The 13544-nt window shown below is 40.0% G+C and overlaps 1 non-coding gene across 1 annotated transcript; it reads right to left on the reverse strand.

Moving 5' to 3' along the window:
- Positions 1 to 5204: 5204 nt before the first annotated feature.
- Positions 5205 to 5311, reverse strand: LOC112084782. Its single transcript, XR_002898442.1, has one exon. It is a non-coding gene; the product is annotated as a small nucleolar RNA R71 (small nucleolar RNA).
- Positions 5312 to 13544: the final 8233 nt, after the last annotated feature.

Genomic DNA, 13544 nt, shown 5'->3' on the forward strand with positions numbered 1-13544 from the left:
ATTCTCAAGCTTAGTCTCTAATACTTCTTCAATGCTTGTTATGCTCCCTATCATGTGCGAGTGGGAGATATTGGTTTATGGTCGGTTTGCGCCCATGATTTGGCAGCATACCAAACTGGTTTGATTAAACCAGTAGTTATGAGAAATTGGTTCTTATAACTTCCATATATGAAGAGTTGTGACTCTTCAAATTATGTCTCTTCAATATGTATATATATGAGACATTGCAGAGAGAATTTTGTGTCTGTTTACAACAGTTTGTGACTGTTGGTAAACAAAGAAATTACAGAGGAGAGAGAAAACGTTTTAGAGAGAGAAAGCTTGGAGAGATCAATTAGAAGGGCATTTGAACGGTGATAAGTGGTTGATTTCCATCTGTGATCTCTTCCCCGATCTCTGCATTCGTTTTCAGATCATACCGAATCATATTCATCGCTAAACTGGGCAAAGGTATGTTTTCGGTTTAAACGCTTCCGCATAAAACTCTTACAATATCCATAATCTCTGATACCCCTGGAGACCGAATTCCCATTTTCCTGCTTAGGTATTTCTTCAAACAGCAATACATACCCTATGGAAGTAATGGAAGGAATGGAATTCACACAGACATGGCGAACCTCCTTCCATAAGGTCGTCTTATAAAGCTTATTGACAAACATGTTTGACAAACATGGTCGTCTTATAAAGCTTACTTTTCAATCATGAAATTGTTCATTTGTTGTAAACGTGTATTTGGCTCTAAATATTCATGAGTTTTTTGATATATTAATAATTTTCATGTTTAGGATTGCATTTTTAGTCCAAGTTTAGAGTCTCATTCATACATTTTAGATAGATTCATCATGTTTTACACTTGTTTTAGAGTTTTAGGGCTTTGCATTAGGTCCAAGTGAGTCTTGCATGTTTTGGAGTGTTTACAGGTGATTTGGAACCAGCTTCGACCTGAAAAGATGAAGCCAGGAGAAGAAATGGTGAATGGAGCTTTAAAAATAGTGAAAACAGCCATTAGGAGGTTCTCGGAGATTTTCATTTACCGCAGGAAGCTTTTCTCGGCGATTTTCATGTACTGTGTGTGGATCTTTCGGCCAAAACATGTACTGAACCCTTATTAAATTCAATATTAAATTTTGGAATTGAGCTGCGTGTGGAGATTTGCGGGTAAGGTAACCCTGAGTGAGATCAAAGACCCCCGAGCAGGAAAAATGCTAAGTCCACAAGCTGTGCGACTTGAGCATGCGAGTTGGCCGAGCAGTGAACTGAACCGCACAAAGACTTACTGTTTATACCGACTTGGGCTTGCGACTTTGAAGTGAAGTAGACCATCTTGCACACATGTTTGAAGTCCTGTGCCACCTGGCTGTGCGAGTTGAAGACTAGAGAACCTAAATCGCACAAACACTCGCGGTTTACACCGAGAGAGGAATGCGGCTTGGCTTACAAAGTTCTATCTCGCTAAAGCACCTTTCCAGACTTGTGTGAGTTGGGCATGCGACTTGGGACTAAAGATGACCAACTCGCACACATATTCTCTCCAGAGTGCGTCTTGGTTGTGCGAGTTGAATAGAAGAAAGCCTGAACAACACAAACACTCGCGGTTTACACCTAGATAGGCATGCGGTTGAGGCTGAAGGATTTAACGCGCACAATGCTGTTTTTATGACTGTGCGACTTGGGCCTGCGAGATAGGAAGCACCTGAACAACTCGCACACGTGGAATTTTACCCATTTAAGCCGGGTCAGTACCCGGATTGTCTCGGGCTGACCCGGTTCGTTTAAGGAGCTATAAATACTTTTTTAGGGTTTTACCCTAAGAAACAAAAACTTTTTTCCCTTTGTTTTCTTTGCCTCTTTTGTGAAATGACTCCTTTTGAAGAGAAATATCTGTTTTTAAGAGTTTTAATCAAGAGATTCAAAGATCCTTTGTGTGTTTAAAGCTGCAATCCTTCTTATCTATCATTTCTATCTTCATTCCCCATCATTAATCATGCTTAACAACACATCTTGCAAAGCATTGATTGTGTTAAGTATGATTAGTGAGTAGTCACCTTAATGAGGTTCTAGATGTATAGGTTAGGGTGCTAAAGTGTTAGTTTAGGAGTGCTTATGGCTAGATCCATGCTTTCATCTCTCTAAACAGCTGTTCTCTAAGCTAGATCCTTGCACATCACTTGTCATCTAAAATCTGGGAATTTTATGCACCAAAAGTGTTTGATGAAATTCCTGAAAGAGAAGTATTAGAATTTTATGCATTAACTATATGATGATGTTTTGTTATTTGCATAAATGATCACCTAGAACTGATTCTTAATGTTGTGTTGTTGTTTGATCTCCAATGATTATTGGTGATTACACCGTATTTTGACCACTTTTATGGATCGTTTTGAAATACTTTTTTTATGTTTTTAATTGCTTTCAAGTACTTTTATTACGTTTTTCTAGTATTTGTAGTTCCAAGACTCTTTTCAGGTAACTTAAGGAAAAGCTTAACAAAATGGATAGAAAACCATATTTCAGCTCAGAGTCAAACCGTCAGAAGTTCACCCCTGATTGAAGGCATTCTCACCGTCTGATCCAGCTCAAATTTGGAGATCTTAAAGATGGAAGTATCAGCTTTCCAGCACACTTTACAGCTTGGCAATCTAACGGTTCAATCAAAAGATATGCGAAGAGCAAGATGTCTCGTAAACCAGCTGGCAAGCATTTCCACCCGCGGCCAGCAAGCAATTTCCCGCGGTCAGAAGCACCGCGACCGCGGCCAGCCATCCAATCCCCGCGGTCACAGCCATCCTGACCGCGGCCAACCACCTCCGAGCCCGAAGGCCCATTTCTGAAGCCCAAAATGATTCCCTCATTTGGAGAAACCCTAAATGACGTCCAGAGATGTCCTGAGCACTATAAATACATGTTTTAGGAACCCTAATCGATCATCATCTATCATTACTTCATATTTTTCTTATTGTTTTTACTTTAGCTTTTAGGGAGAGAGAGATTTGTCTCTTGAACCCCTGTTATTTCTTTTTCAATTTCGGTTTCTATTCTACTTATTAATACTACATTCATCATGTCTGAGTAGTTTTATTGTTGGGATTAAGGGATTTTCGATGGGGATTTATATGTTCGATGAGGATTCCATGAGCTTTTGAGCGAATCTTAGAACTTTTTCTTCTGAATTCGTTTTTACTGCATGAGAGTAGCGTCATGAACTACAATCTGATCCAGATGCTTGGTGACACGAAAGTGTTCATCCGGTGTCAGATCTAGTTTGGGAGAGCAAAACAAATATAGGAGTGGAAACCTACCTATGGGCGATTTGTGAATGCTGACGAGTCTTAAACATAATGCATCTCTTCTTTTCCAGGCCAGAGTGGAAACCTACTGGTCAGGGTTGAGAGAGATAGTTGTCTATGATCACGACAGTGGCGTATTCATACGTTCGTGACTCCAGTTCGAAAAGTTTAAGCTAAGATCTTATCAAATTTACTCTCTAGCAATGTTTTGAATCGTTTGTACCCCTGAGAAAACTTCCCTGAAGCCCAACGCTTTCTTCCTTATAGATTCACACCATTTTTATTTCAAGCTTTAGTTCAATATTCTCATTCCTTTTTAGACGATTTTCATTTAAGCAATTAGAATATCCGTTTTTCTCGGTTTTTACTCATTTTCGGTAAGTTTAGTTATTAGGCCATTTAATTCCCGTAGTTTCTTTTTAGATTTCGTTTTTACATTTTAAACACACCACCAAAACCCCCACAAAACCGTTTGGTTCTAGACTTCCTTACTTTATATTTCTTTCAAAGGCTTTTGCAGGAAAAGATCCTCCTTCCCTGTGGATTCGATCCCTAAATACTACAATCGATCAGCTGTGCACTTGCGACTATTGATTTCATTTAGGGTAAAACTTGACAACCCTCGACACACACGACAGCACACATCAATTGGGTATGTGAAATAACTTGATTTGTGTCTTGATGCTTGGGAAAGATTAAGGCTTGATTAGAGTTTTAAATCATTTGAATCATGTTTCATCATTGTCATTAGCATTTCTAGTTTAGCACCAAGGCACCCTAACCAGCTATCATGTCTAGAATCTCATGCTTCCATAATTTCATATCCATATCATTTGTCATTTGCTACTTTTTTTTATCATTTGCTCAGTCATTAATCTTGTTTAAGTCTTTAGCAGTCATTAGTTTAATAAAAAACCTCACTTGTTTACTTTAATTAAGAAACAGAGCACATAGCTTAGTGTCTAGCTTCGACATGCTTGGTTTGACACCCTTTATACTACATTGATTAAAGGGCTTGATAGCCGTCAAGACCTCAAAAATTTTGTCTATCAATTGGCGTCGTTGCCAAATTGTGGATTGTTTAGCATTAGGCTATGATCTGTTCTTGAGATCAAGTCTTTTCCTTGTGTTTTACTAATCACTTTGCAAGTTCTGTATTTGTTTTCAGTTGTATGAACAGCAGATCAAGGTCTAGAAGTTGTGGCCCACCATTTTTCTCTGAACGACAACATCAATCTCTTAGAGCCAAGAAGAAGAAGAGATAGATGTGCAAGGGAAACTGATAGAGCTGCTGATATGGAACAACAGAGAGAGCACCACGTGGTTGACATCGAGCACCAGGTTCAACAGGAGCAACAGGCTCAGCATGGTAATGGAGCTCAAAGGAATCAGGCTCAAGATGAGAGAAATGAGCAGCAAGCCTTTGTCAATATAAACATGGCACAAAGGAATGAGAGACAGGCTCAGCAGAATCAGCAGCAGGCTCATAGGAATGAGCAACAGGCTCAATTCATTCCTCAGCATCAAGCTCAAAGGAGACAAGATCCTCCACCAGTGTTTGTTGGGGAAAATGATAGAGCCAATGCACACCAGCATAGAGCAAGAATCCAAGCACCACCAATTCAGAATAACAATTTTGAGGTGAAGGCTTCCTTGCTCAACATGGTTCAAAACTCCAAATTTCATGGCTTGCCAATGGAGGATCCTTTGGAGCACCCAGACCAGTTTGACAGAGTTTGTGACCTCACCAAAATAAATGGTGTCTCAGAAGACAGCTTCAAGCTAAGATTATTCCCATTCAGATTAGGAGACAAGGCACACCAATGGGAAAAGAACCTGCCTAGAGGTTCCATACAGACTTGTGAGAAGTGCAAGCTCGCCTTTTTATCCAAGTTCTTCTCTACTTCTAGGACAGCTAAGCTGAGAAACCAAATTTCAAGCTTCAAGCAACATAACAATGAAAGCTTTGGGGAAGCTTGGGAGCGGTTTAGAAGCTACACCAATCAGTGTCCACACCGTGGTTTTTCTGATGCTTTTCTACTTTCTACTCTGTATAGAGGAGCTTTACCACATATAAGGAATCAATTAGACACAGCCTCCAATTGTAATTTTTTGGCAAAAGAGATTACATCTGCTATGGAACTTGTGGAGAATTTGGCCATGTCTAATGACACATATGGTGTGGATTATGACAGGACAAATAGATCAGAGAGTTCAAGCTCAGATCAAACGCTTACTAGAGAGGTTAAGGAGCTGAGAAGTGAACTTGACAAGCTGAAGATGATTTCTCAAAAACCAATTCATTATGTTGGTGAATTTGAGAACATCAATGAAGAGGGTTTAACTCAAGAGGAGCTGAACTACATAGGGAATCAGAACAAGTTTCAAGATTACAACAACTTCAACAAGTACCAGAACTTGTCTTATAGAAGCACCAATGTAGCTAATCCCCAAGATCAGGTATACCCTCCCCAACAAGGTCAACAAGGCTTTGTTCAAAGGAATCATTTCCAAGGTAACTTCCAAGGTCAACAAGGTTTTCAGCAGCCAAGGGAATAACTTCAATAACTAACTCAGCTTCCAGCAACAAAGGCCACCACCTCCGGGATTTGGTCCACCACTAGTTCAACAAGGACCTGATCTCAGTGTTGTTCTCCAACAGCTCTTACTAGGTCAACAAAAGATGGAATCCAAGTGTCTTGACTTGAGTTCTGAAATTAAGACACTAGGATATGAACTTAAGGCTCTTCAAAAGAACAAGGGCATCTGCATTTCTGAAACTCCAAGCTCTTTTCCTGGTAAAGCTGTTCAGAACCTAAAGGATTATTGCAATGCCATCTACTCCAATGATGACCATTCAGCTGCTGTGCAAGAGATTGAAGACCTTCTTTATGGTCAAGTTTCTAATGAGAATACACAAACTCATGTGGATGAGGACGCCATTATAGATGATTTCATGGGCTTCTTACATGAGCTCAATGAGGACATTGAGAAAGAAAGTGTGGGGGCAGCCGGTTCAGTTTTTTCTGTTCAGCAAGGGAATGATTCAGTGTCTATTGAAACAAAGGAGCTGCCAACTGATCAAGCAAAGCCAACAGATAGTGCCTCCAACTCTTAATCAACTCAGATGAAACCCACCTCCCTCCAAAAGCTGGGTAATCCAGGGAAATTCACCATCTCTTGCACACTTGGCAATTTTAGAGTTGAGGATGCTTTGTGAGATTCAGGCTCAAGTGTAAGTATAGTGTCTAAGGACATGATGGAGAAGTTAAGGGTCAAGTCTCTAAAGTCCTACCTTTCTTCTATCACCTTTGGAGATTCCTACTCCAAGAAACCATATGGACTCTTAGAAGACTATCCACTACAGGTTGGTGAATGTATCATCCCCACTGATTTTGTAATCATGAAGATGAAGAAGACCAAGGAGATCCCCTTTTTGCTTGGAACTTCATTTCTCAACACCACTGGTGCAATGATTGACTTTGATACTCAAAGAGTGGTGCTTACAAAGGTGGATAAGGATGTCTCTTACCCTGTTACACCTCCTTTGTCTGAATTTTGTGGATCAATAGTTCAAGAGATAGAACCGCCTAAGGTACTAGAGATGAAATATGTGGGCGCTGCTAGAATTCTAGGTGGATCCCAATCTCTTTCAGCTTTGGAAAAGGAGAAAGACCCTCACCCCAATGGTTACAAGTATGAGAATGGAGGGTCATTGATCAGAGAAGAAGACATCTTGCTCTCATAGTCTCCTACACTTAATGATCTAAAGATGATGAACACCATGAGTGATGGCTCAGCATCAACTGACATGAGCATTGAACCTGATCCTTCTTCTCAAGAATTTACTCTGACTCCTTGGGCTGATGATGATGGATCTCTGAAGTATAAGCTGGATTTCAATGGGAAATCAGGACTTTTTGCTGAGGTCAGGGCAGGTCTCACAAAGACAATATTTGATAAGGACCCAGATGGTATTCAGGAGCTGGTGAACAAAGGCCTCAAGATGGGACATCAAGGACAAGGGTCTAAAGGTTATCAAAGGCAGCCAACCTCAGCTTTCGTGCTCAAGACCATTGAGATGCTAAAGAGCATCAGTGCTCCTCCTCACCCCAACTAAGAACAGGTTTTGCAAAGTCAAACTTAATGACTTTAAACAAAGTGCTCTTGGGAGACACCCCAAGCTTATCCTTGTATATACTTCTTTTTAATCTTTTCTTTTCTTTCTTTTATGTTTTAAGATGTTTTGATGGGTTTTGTGAGTTGTTTTCAGGTCCCAAGTAATTTATGGAAGCTGTGGTTAACGAACAAAGTTCAATGGGGTCTGTGAGAAGGCTGAGAAATAACCTAAGGCATGAAAGCTTGAGAGGCGCCTGGTGTGCTACTTGGGTGTGCGACAGGGGTCAAGCCAAGAAACAAATCGCACGCTTATTCGCAAGATAAACCTACATGGTTGCGAGGTGATCATCTAGCAGCAGGAGAGTTGGGTATGAAAAAGCCGAAGTGTTGCAGGTGTGCGAGTTAGGCTTGCGAGATGGACCAGGGAGAGACCAAGCAGCACATATACTCGCACTTTACACCTACTTGGTCATGCGAATCAACTCAGGCACGTTCCATGTCGCACACCAAGAAGAAACAAAGGATCTTATGAGAATGATATGTGCGAGATGGGTGTGCGGTACAGTCAAGAGCAGGTCCTATGTTGCACACATACTCGCACTTTAGACCGAGTTGGTCATGCGAGTCAGTTCAAAGACCGTACCATGTCGCACACCAGGAAGAACACAAGGCTTTTAAGGGAATGGTCTGTGCGTGATAGGCATTTGGGGGTGGAAAAGCAGAATCCTAAGTCGCACAAATATTCGCCAAAAGAACCGAGTTAGTCATGCGAGTGGAACCAAAGAAGAGTCTATGTAGCCCACAAAGGAGGACGCCAGGGCTTTAAGGATCATCTCTTGTGCGACTAGGGTATGCAAGACAGGAAGATAAGGTTCCATGTCGCACAACAGTTCACCAAGGTCTATGTGTGACTTAGCAGTGCGAGTCAGTCCAAGATGGGACCATGTCGCACAAGGGAGTACAGGCTAAGCCAAACCCATCTCCAGTGATGTGTAGCCTCACCTGGTGCAGCTATTCACTCCACCTTTGCATAAAAACCAAACCAGGTATCACTCCAAACACTTTTAAATGAGCATTCAGCATTTTTCATTTGTTTTTGCATTTTGAATTTGATTTTTCCTCTTTCTCATGCTTTTATGACACAGTGGAATGTGTTATTTAAGTGTGGGGGAGGGGTTTTGTGTTTACTAATCATGTTTTCTCTTGTTCTTATTTTTATTTGCATCTTGAGTCTGCATCTAAGTGCATATAAAAACAAAAAAAAAATCGAAAAATCAGAAAAATTTCTACGAAAAAAAAATTGTTCATTCTAGTTGCATTTCACATTTTTAGGCTTGAGTCTAGTTGCATCATATAGGTTGCATTGTGCATGAGATTAATAATAGTTTTTTTCCTTGAGAGAATATCACTTTAAGAATTCGGTTCACTGCCCTAGTTTCTAGTTCTCTGATGCATGTAAACAAGAAAGAAATCAAGACTGATCCATGCTTTGAACTTGTTGAGTGAGTCAAGCTTTGATTAGTTCCAGCCTTATCTAAGTGAGAACCATAATTTCACAATCTAATTATCATGTTTGTGCATGTCATTGTGAACTCATGGGTACCTTAAAATATTTTAGCTCTCTTATCCTTTTTACCACTTTTTGCTAGCTCAAATAGCTGTTCTCTCATCTTGAGACAGTTCCCTGCCTTAAACCAAACCTTCCTTGAAGCCTGAAACACTAGTGAAAGATGTGAGGTATTATTCTGAATAAACTTGACAGAAAGTGTTGGGTTTAGGGTGACAAGAGTAGAGTTTCATGTAGATCTAGGTCTGCATCATGAGTCTAGAGTAGGCTAGGAAGAGAGCTTGAGAGACACTGAGTGAAAAAAGAGAGAGAGTTTAGGATGAGAACCAGGGGATGGAAAAGAAAAGAAATCCGTTTGGGTCTGTTGTTTAAAGAAAGAAAAGCTCTTGTGTTTTGAAAAGAAAAGTCTAGCCTCTAAGTAAAAAGAAAAAAAAAAGAAGCCAAAAAGGCTCAAGTGTTTGAAAAGAAAAGAAAAGAGGCTAGACAGTGCTATGTGAAAACGAGCTACGTGAAAGGTTTAGACCCCAAAGCCTGAGTTTGAAAATGAAAAGATGAGTCCCCTGGTGAGAAAAAGAGTGAGAGAGTGAAGTGAGAAGTGGGTTGATGAGGCAATGAATGCCTTGAGAGAAGGGTAGCTAGGGTGTGAACTTCATGGGTGTAGAGTTAAGCTGATACGATCCTCCCAAGGAATCGACACTCTGAAGTTGGCAATGGATAAGCTTTGCTTCTAAGGAACCATAAGGCTTCAAAGAACAAAGGATGTGGACTGAATGGTCACACAGGTAGCTGCGGAAAGGCTCCTGATTTACCAAAATGGCTCCTTGGATATGACACACCAAGACAAGCCAAGTTTGTGATCGTCTGGATATGACTCACCAAACAGATCGAGTTGTGATTGATGGATATGACTCACCAACAATCGAACCACGGATATGACTCACCGTGAGATGATCAAAGGATAACCTCCAAATGATCAGAAAATGTTCATAAGGAACAAAAAGGTGAGAATCATTCTCAAGGAAGAAGTTTGATAAAAAGATAGTCTGATTATTTCTCTTAGAGATTACATGATTATATAGAGTAGAAATGTGAAGAAAACAAGGCAATCTCGGAATTATTACTTAGACTAAAATTAAAGACAAACATTAACTAATAGTTGAATGACTCTTGATGTTCTTTGAATAATCATTGAGCTTCTTGTCTCTTTAACTCCTTTGAACACATTTTGATGATCAGAAACAAGATGGGCTGAGTCATGTCTTCATATTGGGCTTAGTAGAAAATCCTCCTGGATTCCAAACGTAAGCCTGCAAGCTCTCAAACCAATCAGGCCTAGAAATCATCAAGTATAGAACCATGTTGACCCATTTAGGAAAATGAGGTGTATCTCTGAGATTCGATAGCAATTTCTTTTTATCTTTGACATGTTGGAACCAGAACAGATCCATTAAGATTCTCCAATTGGTTTCATGTCCAGATTGTTTCTGAGTTGGGCTCTGGACCTCAATGTTTGGATCAGACCCAGAACTGGGTCTGAAGCAGATCCACTGTGTTGTAAAATCCATATCTTCCAAGTCTGAAATCTTTTTGAAGTGATTTCAACTCTCCATGCTTCTGTGATGAATCAAGATTCCAGAACAAGTCGGATCATAAAATAGTTTCTTCTGGATTGGTTCAAATTCCTCCATTGAATGTGCGTAGGTCCAAATTGTGTAACCTCGAGTTCACCTGATTTGAAAACTCAATAACTTCTTCACCTGAACTCAGATTGGACTGATTCTTCTTCGAGACGGGATCCAGATGAGGTGATAATGTATTCCAAGTTTTCTTTGAGCTGTACGAGTAGAGCTTAGACCCCATCAGTGTAGAACAAGGCAGATATGTCTTCTTGAGCGTTTTCAATATCATATCATCCCCTCCCTCCTGAAAAACTTTCGTCCTCGAAACTGTACAGCCTTGGGTTGGGAAGTGTTGACGTGAGAATGGTGGACTCTCCTTGATTAACATGGAAGATATTACTCCCTTTTGTTGATTCTGAAGGATACTTGTACCGTTTTGAATGAGATCTCCTAGTTTGCTTTTCGTTCCTTGGATTTCCAAAATCTGCTCTGTTTTGCTTGGCCAGTAGTGAAGCTTCGGTTTCTCTCTGATTGGCTTCATAACCTCAGCCAGCAATCTCTGAACTCTTTTTACTGGTTTTGAAAATTCTGAATCTCCAAAAAACGAAATCCACTTCTTCCACCAATTTAAAATCCAGAGTATATGAATCATGCAAAGATAATGATGGATACCTCCTTGTGAGTGGCTTAGCTGAATCATCTTTGCTACGAAATTCGCTTAAGATCAGAGTCTCCTCCGTGGCTTCCTCATTCTCTGAATTAGGTATCAACTGATCTTTGCAGATTTCCTGTTGCTCATGCTCCTTGGCGTTACTTTGCTCACTTGCTACCATTAGTTCATCCTCGGCCGCATCCTCTTCATATTTATCAAACACTGGTCCTGTGTCAGTCTCCTCTTCTTCATTGGTCATGATTTCGCCATTGTCTAGAGGAACCACGTTTTGCTTGCTAGGGCATTCCTTTGCATAGTGTCCTCTCCCTTGGCACTTAAAAAATTTCATATCACGAGTAGTGGCCTCGGTTGAATTTATGAACGAATCTTTGGGTCTTGTTTCTACAAAGCTCTGGTTGGATTTCTTTGCTTGGACCACCTTGTGTTGATTTGCTGAGTTAATGCACGCCTTAGAAAGATCCTTAAACCTTTCATAACTTGGTCTGGCATCAGATGATCTAGCTTCATAGCTTGGCTGAGAAGAACACCTTAGCTTCTGATTTAGCTCACGCTGGTGATGGCTGGGAATGAACCTCTCTCTCATAACTGCTTTCATCTCTGCCCAAGTCTCCACTGGATACTCTCCATTACGCCTCCTTTTGGTTTTCAATAGACACCACCAATAAAGTGCATGCTCACAAAATCCTGTAGCCGCAACTTGCACCTTGATATACTCTGAAAGTGGATGGGATTTGAAAATATGTTCCATTCTTCTCTCCCACTTCAAGTACCTGTCTGGATCAAAAATTTTACCAATGAATGATGGAATTTCAAGATAGAGATCTCCAGGGTTGTCATGATAATGATCTCGGCCTCCTCTTTCACACCTATGTCTTCTTTGGTTTTCTTGAGACAAATAACTATCTCGGATGTGATATTTGTCTGACTCTAGATCTCTAGGCTTCCTTGGTTGATCTCCCTCTTGTGTCTTCCTTTTATATAGACCAAAGACATCTGTTTTTCCTCTTTTTGGATCTTTCTTTTTCAATAGACCAAAAGACATTTTTTTCTATCTTTTTTTTTTTTTTCTTTTTAAATGACGAAAAAAAATTAAAAAAAAAAAGAAATCAAAAGAAAAGAAGATGAAAAGGTAGAAGAAGTATGAAAGAATATGAAAAGATGAGAAGATGAAAAGATGAGACGATGAGAAGGTGAAAATATGAAAAAAAAAATATAATAGAAGGATAAAATACCAAACTAGAGAATGTTGCTCTGATACCACTTGAAACGATCCTCCCAAAGAATCAGCATTCTGAAGTTGGCAATGGATAAGCTTTGCTTCTAAGGAACCAAAAGGCTTCAAAGAACAAAGGATGGGGACTGAATGGTCACAAAGGTAGCGGCGGAAAGGCTCTTGGTTTACCAAAATGGCTCCTTGGATATGACATACCAAGACAAGCCAAGTTTGTGATCGTCTGGATATGACTCACCAAACAGATCGAGTTGTGATTGATGGATATGTCTCACCAACAATCGAACCACGGATATGACTCACCGTGAGATGATCAAAGGATAACCTCCAAATGATCAGAAAATGTTTTCATAAGGAACAAAAAAGTGAGAATCATTCTCAAAGAAGAAGTTTGATAAAAAGATAGTCTGATTATTTCTCTTAGAGATTACATGATTATATAAAGTAGAAATGTGAAGAAAACAAGGCAATCTCGGAATTATTACTTAGACTAAAATTAAAGACAAACATTATCTAATAGTTGAATGACTCTTGATGTTCTTTGAATAATCCTTGAGTTTCTTGTCTCTTTAACTCCTTAGAACGAATTTTGATGATCAGAAACAAGATGGGCTGAGTCATGTCTTCATATTGGGCTTAGTAGAAAATCCTCCTGGATGCCAAACGTAAGCCTGCAAGCTCTCAAACCAATCAGGCCTAGAAATCATCAAGTATAGAACCATGTTGACCCATTTAGGCAAATGAAGTGTATCTCTGAGATCCGATGGCAATTTCTTTTTATCTTGGGCTTGTTGGAACCAGAACAGATCCGTTAAGATTCTCCAATTGGTTTCATGTCCAGATTGTTTCTGAGTTGGGCTCTGGACCTCAATGTTTGGATCAGACGCGGAACTGGGTCTGAAGCAGATCCACTGTGTTGTACAATCCATATCTTCCAAGTCTGAACTCTTTTTGAAGTGATTTCAACTCTCCATGCTTCTGTGATGAATCAAGATTCCAGAACAAGTCGGATCATAAAATAGTTTCTTCTGGATTGGTTCAAATTCCT

Source organism: Eutrema salsugineum, unplaced genomic scaffold, assembly GCF_000478725.1.
Source record: "Eutrema salsugineum unplaced genomic scaffold, Eutsalg1_0 scaffold_4, whole genome shotgun sequence".
In the NCBI taxonomy this organism is placed as follows: domain Eukaryota; kingdom Viridiplantae; phylum Streptophyta; class Magnoliopsida; order Brassicales; family Brassicaceae; genus Eutrema; species Eutrema salsugineum.